Source organism: Triticum dicoccoides, chromosome 2B (assembly GCF_002162155.2).
Source record: "Triticum dicoccoides isolate Atlit2015 ecotype Zavitan chromosome 2B, WEW_v2.0, whole genome shotgun sequence".
Lineage (NCBI taxonomy): Eukaryota > Viridiplantae > Streptophyta > Magnoliopsida > Poales > Poaceae > Triticum > Triticum dicoccoides.
In genome coordinates this window covers 297,040,023-297,052,759 of record NC_041383.1, presented here as the reverse complement: position 1 = coordinate 297,052,759, position 12,737 = coordinate 297,040,023, and the positions used below count along the sequence as shown (strand labels likewise).

At 46.0% G+C, this 12,737-nt stretch overlaps 1 long non-coding RNA gene across 3 annotated transcripts; it reads left to right on the top strand.

Annotated features, from left to right (window-relative positions):
- The first annotated feature begins 5,574 nt into the window (after positions 1–5,574).
- LOC119363572 lies at positions 5,575–12,429 on the top strand. 3 transcript variants are annotated; one of them, XR_005174078.1, is made up of 5 exons: positions 5,575–5,734; positions 5,818–5,994; positions 7,254–7,369; positions 8,242–8,325; positions 11,841–12,429. It is a non-coding gene; the product is annotated as an uncharacterized LOC119363572 (long non-coding RNA). The 3 variants fall into 3 exon arrangements; XR_005174077.1 differs by having other exon boundaries at positions 7,216–7,369; XR_005174079.1 differs by having other exon boundaries at positions 7,208–7,369.
- The last annotated feature ends 308 nt before the right edge of the window (positions 12,430–12,737 follow it).

The window sequence follows — 12,737 nt, the reverse complement described above, 5'->3', positions numbered from 1 at the left end:
ATAACCATGGTGGTGAAATACCGGTCTTCTTTTAGGACGCTCTTGGCCCATCTGACACGGAACAGCGGGACCTTCTCTCCAGCGTAGCTCAGCTCCCAGATCTCCTCGATCCTTTTGTAGTATCTGTCCTTGTCGTTACCGGTGTAGGATTCCATCATTACCCCGGAGTTCTCATAACCATCGCTCTTCATGTCCTTGTCCTCGGTGTAGAATGTGTAGCCGTTGATATCGTACGCCTCATAGGTCATCAGGTTGTGCTCGGAGCCCTGTGACAAGGCGAATATGAGTTGTTCTTCCGCGGAAGAATCCTCATGTAAAGGGTACGACATAAGCTTCTGCTTGAACCAATGCGTGAAACATGAGTTGTTCTCTTTGATTATAGCTCCGTCCGTCCTCTGTTGGCCTCGGTCATTGTATGTCTTCTCAATAAAGGTTTTGTGCTCTACCACCCAAGGATCGACCACGTCTATGTGTTGTAGCGCGACTAGGTTTGCTCTTTCAAAGTCGGTGAGTCGACCCTCGAAGTCGACATGCATTTCGCGGCGACCCTCACGGTGACCCCATCCAGCGAGCCTGCCGAGGTGCCTGTTGACGAGCAGACCAACAGGGTTCTCGATGCCTAGATAATTTGTGCAGTAGGAGATGCACTCTTCGGTCAGTAAGCCCCTGGCTATACTTCCCTCTGGACGTGACATGTTGCGAACGTATCCTTTGATGACACCATTCATCCTTTCAAACGGCATCATACTGTGCAGGAACGTCGACCCGAGTTGGATGATATCCTCCATGATATGGACCAACATATGCACCATAACGTCGAAGAATGCGGGCGGGAAGTACATCTCAAGCTCGCATAGTATCACCACTATCTCTTCCTGTAGCCTTCTGAGTTGCCTCACGCCAACCGACTTCTGAGAGATGACGTCGAAAAAGTTGCATAGGCCAAATAGCATTTCATGGACGTGCGCGTCCATGATCCCACAGATTGCAACTGGAAGTATCTGCGTCATCATCACGTGACAGTCATGAGACTTCATCCTGCTGAACTTCTGCTTCGCTGGGTCTAGGTATCTGCTTATCTTCCCCGTGTAACCGTAAGGAAGTTTTACTCCTACGAGGCAGGTGAAAAACTGCTCGATCTCCTCCTGACTTAGAGTGAAGCACACGGAAGGGTAGTCATTTCCGGTCTTCTTGGCCTTTTTGCCTTTGCGACGACTTTTTGTGTCCTGCTTCGCCTCATCATCATCATCATTAGCGTGAAGCTCCTGCCTGATGCCCATTGATTTCAAGTCTGCCCTTGCTTCCGGCCCATCTTTGGTCCTCTCTGGCATGTTGAGCAGGGTACCAAGCAGACTCTCGCACACGTTATTCGTGATATGCATGGCATCAAGGCTGTGAGGCACACGGTGGATCTTCAAGTACGGCAAGTCCCAGAAAACAGACCTCGTTTTCCATACCTTCAGAAGCGGCTCTAGCACATTTTGCTTCTTTCCCGGCTCTGGCGCCTTTTGCTTCTTTCTCGGCAATGGGCAATCTTTCCAATTTTTCAACAGCTCATCTATTTCCTCGCCGCTCCTCGTATGCGGGCGCCTTTGGGGTTCGGCTTCACCATCAAACAGATCCTTGTGTTTCCTCCACGGGTCATCATCGCGAAGCCACCTTCGATGTCCCATGAACACGGTTTTCGAAGACCCGGGATCTCTATCTAGCTGGCGATACGTTGTGTCATCCATGCACCTTACGCATCCAGAAAATCCGTGGACCACCTGCCCCGCGAGATATCCGTAACCGAGATAGTCGTGCACCGTCGTGAGCAGTGCGGCTCTCATAGGGAAATATTATTTCTCTGCGGCGTCCCACGTATTGGCTGGCGTTTTCCACAGCGTGTCTAGCTCCTCTTTCAGCAGCCCCAAATACAGATTGATGTTGTTCCCTGGTTGTTTTGGCCCTTCAATTAGCATACTCATATGAATGTACTTCCTCTTCATGCACAACCAGGGGGAAGGTTGTACATCCACACAAACACATGCCAGGTGCTATGTGTGCTTCTCTGGCTGCCAAACGGATTGAATCCATCAGTGCTCGCGCCCAGCACGATGTTCCTTGGATCCTTCCCAAATTCTGGGTCTTTGAAGTTCAACGCTTGCCACTGGCTCGCATCCTTAGGGTGACTCAGCATCTTGTCTTTTTTATTTATCTCCGGATCATTTCCGTCATCTTCCCGCTTCTTCTCCTTCCTATCCGTGTGCCAACGCAGGAGCTTTGCTACCTTAGGCTCCGCGAAATACCGCTGCAGACGAGGAGTGATTGGAAAGTTCCACACTGATTTTCGAGGAGCTTTCGTCCTCTTTTTGTATCGAGTGACGCCACACACCGTACATATGGTAGACTCCGCGTGCTTTTCCCGATAAATGATGCAATTGTTCATGCACACATGGTATTTCACGTGCGGTAAATCCAAAGGACACACGATTTTCTTCGCCTCCTCGAAACTAGTCGGGCACTTGTTCCCCTTGGGAAGACGTTCGTGCCAGAATGACACGTTCTCGTCGAAGCATGCATCGGTCATTTTGTGTTTTACCTCCATCTCCAGAGCCATGAGCATTACTTTCAGGCGGGTATCCTCGGGCCTACATCCTTCATACAATGGAGTAACCGCGTCTATCTCCAGTTGATCCAGCTTGGCTTTCTCTTGGGCGGCAGCTCTTGCGTTATTCGTCTGCTTGAGAAGCAGCTCTTGAATATGAGGGTCCTGCACCCAGCCTCCATCATCGCCTGCTCCGGCATCTTCATCTTCATGATCATGCCCTTCGTCTTGATCTTCCTCATCATCATGTCCGGCATCTTCTACATGATGACTGTGTGCAACATCATCGTCATGATCATGTCCTGGAGATTCTTTGTCTTCTCGCCCGCCCTCGCCGTGGTGGTTGTCTTGCTGCCCTTCCTTATTTCTTGCCCGGCCCCCATGGACGACTTCATAGTCATCTTCATCACCTTGCCACCGATAACCATCCATGAAATCACGCAAGAGCAGGTGGTCCCGCACCTGCCTGGAATCCGGGTCCGCAATAAGGCTCTTCAACTTGCATTTTCGACACAGACATCTTATCTCCGTTTCGTTCTTTTGAAGCATCTCGGCCTTCGCGGAGCTCAAAAACCTATTCACGATGCCTTCGGTCATCGTGCGGATCATGGTCGCCTGCGGGGTAGAGCAAAACGATATTTTAGAACAAAGAAAATTTTGGCATGACTTTCCCTAAAAATAGGACCAAAAAGAATGCATAGTGCCAAAATTCTCGCCGAAACGGAAATGAATCAACATTCTGGCAAAATATTGGCAACTATCGCATTTCAAATACCAGTACCTGCAAACACAAACATATATGCAACACCACAAACATATGCAACACCACAAACATACATAGATCTAGCTAGGCCACAAAAAGTGCATGTGCACGTTATTGGAGCGAGCTAGGGAGAAAAAAAGTAGATCTACAACATGAAGATAGCTTTCTCCTTACTTACCTATCAAAAAAGGTAATTTCACCACTTAATTTTGATGAATCTATGGTGCAAATGAGGTGAGGAGGAGGCAGCCGACAAGCTTGGAGAAGAAGGTGGAGGGAATGAAGTGGGGAAAGTGAGTGTATAGGTGTGGTTGTCCAAAATATGTAGCTGGTCCCAGGTTACTAATGACGCACCACACAGCCATGCGCCATTAGTAACACAACATACTAATGGCGCACCACACAGCCGTGCGCCATTAGTAGTTTTGCAAAAAAGTAAAAAAAATTATGTATATACTAATGGCGCACCGTGGCATAGTGCGCCATTACTAGTTTAAACTAGTAATGGCGCACTTTGCCACGATGCGCCATTAGTAGTTTTGCAAAAAAAAAAGAATAAAAAAATACAGTACTGGCGCACTCTGTGGCTGGTGCGCCATTACTAGTTAGAACTAGTAATGACGCACTTTGCCTGGATGCGCCATTAGTATGTTTGGAAAAATGAAAAAAAATTGTTACTAGTGGCGCACCTTGTGTCTGGTGCGCCATTAGCGTCTTCCACACTAATGGCGCATCACCACATGGTGCGCCATTAGTATATAGTAGTGGCGCACCACTTCTCTGGTGTGCCATTAGTGTCAATTTCATTTATAGCCCTTTTCCTAGTAGTGACACACACACGCACGCACGCACGCACGCACACCCACACACACACACAAACACACACACACACACACTAAGACTCCATCTCTCTCTCACACACACACACTAAGACTCCATCTCTCTCTCTCTCACACACACCACACACACACACTAAGACTCCATCTCACACACACATGCTGTAGGCGGAGCATTTGTTCCTACCACCCTTCATCCAACCTTACCCGTATGATAAACAATCACCTTAATTTACTTGTATACCATGGACAAATTCCATTTTACTTTAGTAGTCAGCAAACTTATCATCTGTACCCTTGTAAAAAAACGAGTTGGCGGTGATGGTGTGCCTGCCATCTTGTAATATAGACCGTCTGATCTATATCTGACGGATAGAAAGCAAACTATGATAATTTTACAAAAGATACCCGCACCTCTCTCCACATCCTTATCTCCCACAACCTCATTGCTCAGCAATTAAAAAAGGAAATCTCTGAAACAATATAGCATGGTGGCCGCTGGCGCCTACCAGCGCCGTCCATCCCCATGCCTCCGCCAATTCTGACCACCAGTCACCACCAGGCTCCACTCCTCCTCACCTTATCTCTCATCTTTCATTTTTTCGATGACATTCTTGAGATACCAGTTTTCCGATAAAATTCTCGAGATATCATTAGTTTTTACACATGGGATTCCTCCTGCATGGTCAATCACAATAGGTGTTTTGTAAAAAAAAATGCATATTGATGTTCTATGCAACTAGCAAAGTGGCCCGCACATTGTGCGGGCTAGTATGTAATAAAGTTTGGTTAAAAGAATATTACCTTTGGTAGTTTTCTTGGTTGGTTGTGATGTGGTTATTTTTACAATAATAGCAATTCCCTTCCATGTTTGGGAGAATATGGAGAAGCACATCCGCTCGAATTGTTGAAGATTGTCTTGTGTCCGAGTGATCATGTTTTTGGTGTTGATACGACTTGTCATGAAATTTGAGCTTATCTTGCCTTGGTCCATCATGTCGTGGTAGATTCTTTCATGTAAAATATATAGTTATTCTGCAGAGAAGTTCCATGCTCATTAAGTTTGAGTCCAAATATGAATCGTTTGTATTGTTATGGTTTTTATATTCGTATGATTATGTATTATATGTTTGATTCTTTTTATAATTTATGCTAAACACACAATATATGGACTATATTTTAATGGGGCATGTGCACTGTACTTTTTCTTGAACATGTACACTGTACGTAATCCTGGCTAATATGTAGGAAATCTTGTGTTTAATTTCCAGGAAAAAAATCTTGTGTTTTTCTATAAATAATATTTTCTTTAGTTGCGCTTTAGCCCAACAGGCTACGTTAGATGCACACAACGCAATCTCTCACACATTTTCTCTCTCGCTCAAACCTTCACATGTGAGCATGTTGCTCTTGCACCGCTAAAAGAAACGTATTGCTCTTGCTTCCCTACAAATAAAATATGTTACTCTTGCCCGATCCCCTTTCTCCTTTCCTTCTTCTCTCCGCTCGCTCATTCAAAAATTCCTATGACCGGATGAGATCCGATGGGTAACTCAGCTACCATCAGTTTGCTCTCTCCATTTCTTCTCTTTAGCTTGCTCGTCCTCGACTCAGGCCAGCTCGACTCGCAGGTGATGTGGGCTTGGATCTTGTCTTCCGCTGCCAGCTTGAATCCATCTTGAGCGTGAGGATGCGACAGCGTTGTCTTTCCCTAGCGCGCGAGCCGGACGCATAGTCGTTGTTCCCAGTGGAGGCAGCCCGACACATCGTCGTCATCCTCCACAGCGGCTGCTTTGTTCGACCTACAGGTCCCCCCTTTCTCCTTTTCCTGATTGCTATTTTTTATTAACCTTTTATTATGTTTGTACGACTGTATATAATAATATAATGTAATTAAGGTACTGACTGTTAGTGGAAAATGTTTATTTTCTTATATGCCCCTCCACTTTTTTCCAGGCTTGGACCGTAATCGGCAGTATTAGCCCCCCTTTACCCCAATTCATATTTAACAAATATAAATAATAAACCTTACCCCAATTCATATTGAACAAATATATGTATTAATCAGTGTAATTGTGAGTAACTCTAGTTTAATCCGGGGGGAGGCGGGGGCCGCACCCGGCGGAGGAGAAGGGGCGCACATCCGGTGACTCGCCGGCCATCAGAGACGGGAAGAGCTGGCTCGAGCCTGGCGGCGATGGGTTCTTTCAGGAGAGAGCAGATGAGCACTCAAGATTCAGAATCCCTAGATGAGATGCAGGTCCTCCCCGCCGGCGGGCGTGCCGCGGATGCGGTGGCACCGGACCTGGAGGAGAAGGTCGAGGGGAGGCGATGGGGACCAGGGAGGCGGCGGCGCCGGTTGAGGTGAAGGGGATCGTGGGAGGAGGAGGTGCGGTAACAGAATCGTTTACGGTGGGGTGTCGGTGGTATCGATCCAGAGCTGGCCCGGAGTCGTTAACGGAGGCAAGCGATTACAGTGTACATGTACCAAACATGCGTATCGTTTTCTGATTACTCCGTAAACAGGTACCGGGGATTTCTCCCCGAAACAAACACCTCCATAGTGTACATGTCTGGTATTGATTAACTATTTCCTTCAAATGTTGATGCACGTTTCTAGTACATACGCAGAGCAGTGGACCATATTTGTCCTGCCATATCACGTTAGCATTGGTATGCTATTAATTTGTATTTTGAAGATAGTTTGAAGTGTACAAATTTTTCATGTATCTATTCTTATCTAAGAATCATACTGAAAGTGTTTTTGTTTTTCCATACCTTTAAAATATTTCAGTATAGACAATGTTATTGACCACATCATGCTCTTTGCTATCTTCATCATTTATCATTACACATTGTCCATCTCTTCTTGTGAATCTTGATAATGCTACGTATAGCTATCCATTTGTGAACACTTGTTTAGGCAGATATAGTCCTACCTTTGGTTCTGTCTAGCGCCTCAAAGCATATCTTGTTTGCCATTGGACCTTCATCCCATAGTATAAGTGACGTCTTTTTTAGTAGGTCAGGTGGGAACCTTAACATCTTGACTCTTCTGCAAGGATAGGGGGATGTGGAACCTCGAGTGTGCTCCCTATAGAAGCAGCGCTGCAATATGCGATGACACCACTGCTAGTACTATCTTTCCTTCGGAACACAACTTTGTTGTGATTGCCTCAGTAGGTATGCCTTACATATCCTGCCATAGCTGTCCACAAATATATTCTTTCCCAAATTTTTGTTCATCGATTCCATTACTGAATCAAATGCATGTAGTTGTTCAGAGTTCATATTGCCAAAGATCCTGGAATGATGTTCTTTTCATTCCTCTTTGTTATAATTCATCTCTTCATTGAGCAGTCTGTTTCCAAGTTCCTTTATCTGTGGAGAAGCCGGATGTTGTGTTCCGGGGTATTCCTTAAATGTCTTTCCAGCTTGTCTCATGAGCTTATCTATACTTTCATCAAGGCGTATCCTTGCTTCTGTGTATCTGTTAGTCAAAGTGTAGGATAGTTCAATAGTCTTCTCTGCCTATACTCCATGTGTTCGCTTACAACTTCTGAGCATGTCCCCCACAATATTTTTGGGCTTGTGACTTCAGTGGCATAAGAGTTGTGAACAGTTGTCTTAGCTGGTTGCCAATCACCCAGTCTAATGACCCATTTATGCATTCAATCCACTCTGTTGTCGAAATCCTAGTGCTTCGCACGTAGATTTGTATGAAGTGTGGGCAACTCCATTTACGGTTCCTTTTGAAAGACATGCATCCTTTGCAGGCGTTAAGTAGCATTCGCATGTAGTATTTTTCAGCATTTGCTGTATGAGCATAATATATCCTTCCAATGGACCTTCCTTTCTTTGTTTTGCTCCACTTTTTCTCTTTTTTCTTCCATACCCATTTTAACGGGAACTCTGCATATGTTAATTCTCTTGCTTCACAGGATCTTGTTTGTCTCCATCCACTGTGTAAATTTTGTTATTCCCACTCTTTCTTTCCTTACGATCTTTGTTAAACCTGCATAATCAGATAAAATGATTTGTTGCTCATTCTCCAGGTGGAAAGGCAACCTTTCGATGCAGGGATGTCAAAAGTGTATTTTGAACTGAAATATTCTTCAACTCGCGTCATTGCCTGATATGTACGTGTACTTGAGGCACCTATTGATCTTATCGTTTTCTATTAGCGTTGTCGCTTGGTTATCACCTTTAGTTATATATATATTAAAGGTATTTTATCGATAGAGATCTGTTGCATACCTTAACTTGTGTGTGCCTCCCAACAACTCTTCGTGCTGGCGGTGGACACCCTTGGGAGGCTGATGCGACACACCCTACAGACCGGCATCCTTCAGCAGCTGCATCCCCGGCGAGCCATTCCGGCGATCTCTCTTTACGCCGATGATGTGATGCTTTTCTGCCATGCCACTACCGAGGAGATTGCCGCCGTCAAAGGTATCTTGGACGTGTTCGGTACGGCTTCTGGGCTCCGAGTGAATTACGCCAAGAGCTCGGCCACGGTCCTTCACGCCGGCGACTACGGTGAGGGGCTGCTGGAGCCACTCGGGTGCCCCGTCGTGGCCCTGTCGGTCACTTACCTGGGCATCCCGCTCTCCACTCGCCGCCCATTCGTAGCACAGGTGCAACCCCTCGTCGACGCGGTGGCGGGCCGGCTCCCTTCCTGGAAAGCTTGGCTGATGAACAAAGCGGGACGGCTAGCGCTCGTCAAGTCGGTGCTTAATGCAATACCGATCCATCAACTGCTAGCGCTTGCACCCCCAAAGAAAACCCTGAAGCAATTAGAGAAGATTCAGCGCGGGTTTCTTTGGGCCGGCCGCGCGGACGCCCACGGTGGACATTGCCACGTCACTGGCGCAGGGTTTGCCGCCCGCTTGAATATGGCGGCCTTGGCATCCGGGACCTCGAGCGCACGGAGCTATCACTTAGGCTGCGCTGGCTATGGCTCACGCGCACGGACACAAATCGAGCTTGGCAGGGGCTGGACCTGCAATTTACGACGGAGGAGCGTGCGCTCTTTTATGCCTCCACGACCATGGCCATTGGAGACGGCAGGACAACCCTGTTCTGGGAGGATCGCTGGCTTGGCGGCCAATCCGTCCACGAGCTCGCGCCCATGCTTCTCAAGTGCATCCCCAAGCAACGCCAAAAATCGAGAACGGTGGCGGAGGCCCTGGCCGGCAACAGCTGGGCGCGTGGCATCCATGGTCTGCTCGGCCTCCCAGAGATTGGACAGTACCTTAAGCTCTGGCACTTAGTGCAGCATGTCGAGTTGTCCAATGAGCCGGACAGGCTGCTCTGGAGCTGGACAGCCAACGGCGTCTACACCGCCCAGTCTTGCTACCGGGCAACTTTCCAGGGTGCGACGGGCTGCCACTCCTGGAAGCTCATTTGGAGGAGCTGGGCACCGCCCAAGGTGAAGTTCTTCCACTGGCTGGCATGTCAAGATCGCTGCTGAACGCGGAGAGACTTGCACGTCGTGGCCGGCAACACCACCCACGGTGCCTTCTGTGCGACCAGGAACCGGAGACGATCGGGCATCTGATGCTCACATGCCCATTCAATAAGCAGACATGGCATGAGGTCCTATCTTGGCTGCGCTTGCCGGCGCCGGCGCCCGAGCACAACGGCTCGCTCATGGATTGGTGGCTGCGCGCAAAGGAATTCACACCGCCAGCGCTTCGCAAGGGGCACAAATCCGTGGCACTTTTGGTGCCGTGGATGATTTGGAAGCATAGAAATGCGTGTGTTTTCGACCATGTGAACCCATCGCTGAATGAGCTTGTAGACAGGATTAAAGACGAGACCAGATGTTGGGCAAAGGCTGGAGCTCAAGGGCTCAGGGTCGTTTTGCCATCATCCTGGGATGTTCACTGAGCCTCTGTTGGTTGTGTGTAAAAACTGCCTCCTAGGAGGATGTAAATTCCCTCTCTTTCCAATGCAATGAAACGCAAAAGCCATTTGCGTTTTCTCGGAAAAAAACTTGTGTGTGCCTGATATTTCCCACTTCTATATGTATCTTCCATCATCTTGTTTTCTATATACTGGTTATCCATCTTCACCTACGGTGGTATTGCTGTCATATTTTTTAGGAACTTTCTTATACATGTGTTGTCGACCATGCCACATCGTCCATGCAACATGTAGTTCTCAACCACTACATATCATTATGGATCAACTTGTCTTGAATTTTATGACTATGTGGGCATGTGGGAGATTCCTTTTTTGGAACTTTATTGTGTATATAACTGCAATTTTAAAATAACCTTTAGTTATTTTTCTATAGAGAAATAGTAAGAGGTGTGATCAAGCAGTTGGGTATTACTTGCGAGTGTTTTTCTAAAGTATTCCCTTTCTCTTATGTCTCTCATGAACTCCTTGACCTTTATGTGGAACACTTGGTCAACAATTTCAGGTCTTTCTGATGCTGTTTGGCCTAGTTCTTGTAGCATTGATTGAATTTCCGACTAAACTGTGTTGCACGTGAATGTCACAAATACGTTGGGATATCCAATCCATCGACATATTGTCATAGCGTCCTGGTAGTTTTTTGCTTTGTATCTGGGGCTATCTATGAAGCTTGATGGCAGCAGTATCCTCCCTCCTACTTGGTCAGCCCTTGTATCTCCTTTCTCTGTTGCGTCTTGCAAGCCAACATATAATTCCATTCTTAGGTTTCCTTGATGTCTTTTGATCAAAATGCATGCAAGGACATCCATAATGAACTGCAATGTAAGCTTTTCACACATCATCAAGTGCATCAGTTGGTTTATACTTTGTTGTAGATGATACACATAGTATTCTAGCATTGTTACATGCTTTCTCTTGCATTATGCATCTTCTTTTGATATGTATAAGGTAAATTTTCTTTGTAACCATCTTCTCCATAGGGAAACAATAATGGATACTTCTTGGCCATGAATTTAGGATTGTTCTCTGAGATTCTTCTTGGCGTCCTGTCTTTGTACTGAACAATGATATCCAGTCCTTTTCTATTTTCTGTTGTACCACTCACAGTCAAGGCTGCACCACATCATTCACACTTGCATATTGGTTATCCAAGGTTCTGAATTTCCATATCTATCCTTTCCGATGTCATGTTAAAGTTTTTTAATTTAGCATCAATTAAATGTTAGTAATGTCTGGTCTTCTTCATTCTAAAAAACACACTTATAATAGAGCTCACATATCTAGTGTTCTTTCCCTTTTCCTTGATTTTGCCCTGGTAAAATTTGTGTTACTTTTAGTCCTGTTCACGTGCTTAACAAAAATATCAGGTTCATGAGGTATAATATTGTCGATTTTGATTGAAGCTTGTTTCTTACCTCTTAGTCTTGCCAGTCGCTGGTTGTGCACTGCTCTTGGTTTGTATTTTCTTTTGTCTTGAGCTATCTCTGTTGAATAACTTTCCCTCCATAAACATAAATACCATTTGGTAGAAATAAGAGGAAAATTTTGCACAATCATTTTATTACTCGTGGTAGTGATGAATGTAGATTGACATCTAGACAGGGCATGGTTCCTTGTGGCAATCAAACAAATTCAGTGATCCACCTTGTGAGGTGGCATGTGAAATCTCTCTAAATGAACACAGCTTGGAGTATAACTGAAGTATCGTTGATCCATTGATTGCATATAGGTACTTACTGGAGGTGGTCGTCTGATTCCTCGATGGAGCCGATGACAATTGAGGAGAGTCGACAAAGGAGATTGGGGATGACAATCGAGGAGAGTCAATATAGGAGTTTGTGGTGCTAGCAACCGTTGGAGGAAGACGATGTTGATAGGGGGCTCTTAAGTCGAGAGGAAAGCTAATTAAAAGATAAAAAGAAGGTACTCCAAGACCCTGGGGAATGTGAAAAGGAATTCGAGCATCCATCGGCATGTCCTTCTTTTCTGGTTATACGGCGTACTACCTGTGTAACTAAATATAAAATGTTTTTGCAGTTCAAATTTGAACTCCAAAAACATCTTATATTTAGTTATGGAGGTAGTACAATAGTGCACGCCGTCATGTGCGTTGTCGACTCAGGTCTATGTCTGCACTAATTACCATAGACCAGTCTTCACGGTGAGCTAATAAGCCATGAAGCCATCTAAATAAAGCTAATCCAACAATTTACCCCTAGCTTCCAGCTGCCCACTAATCGATTCTTGTACAATGTCTCTGAATTCTTACTGCCCAATGGGTGACATTCTCTTCTACAGTGGACATGCAGTGCTATCCAGATCGAGCGCAACGTGTGGTGAATGTGTGTATATGGAGAGAAAAAAATCAAGACTTGAACCACGTTCCTAGAAGGCAAGTATTGGATCAATCTTGTAGGGTCTCATGGTGCACGTGCGTACATTGGGCAGAAAAATTAGAACCTGAGATACGTACCTAGCTCTTTGTTACTGCTTACTTGTAGGCAAGTCTTGGATCGATTTTGTAGGGTTTTGTCTTGCATGTGTGTACATGGGGCATGCAGATTAAAACCTGAGCCGATGATGGTAGGTAGATCGGCCATGGGCTGCGGAATACGGCGGCTGCCTT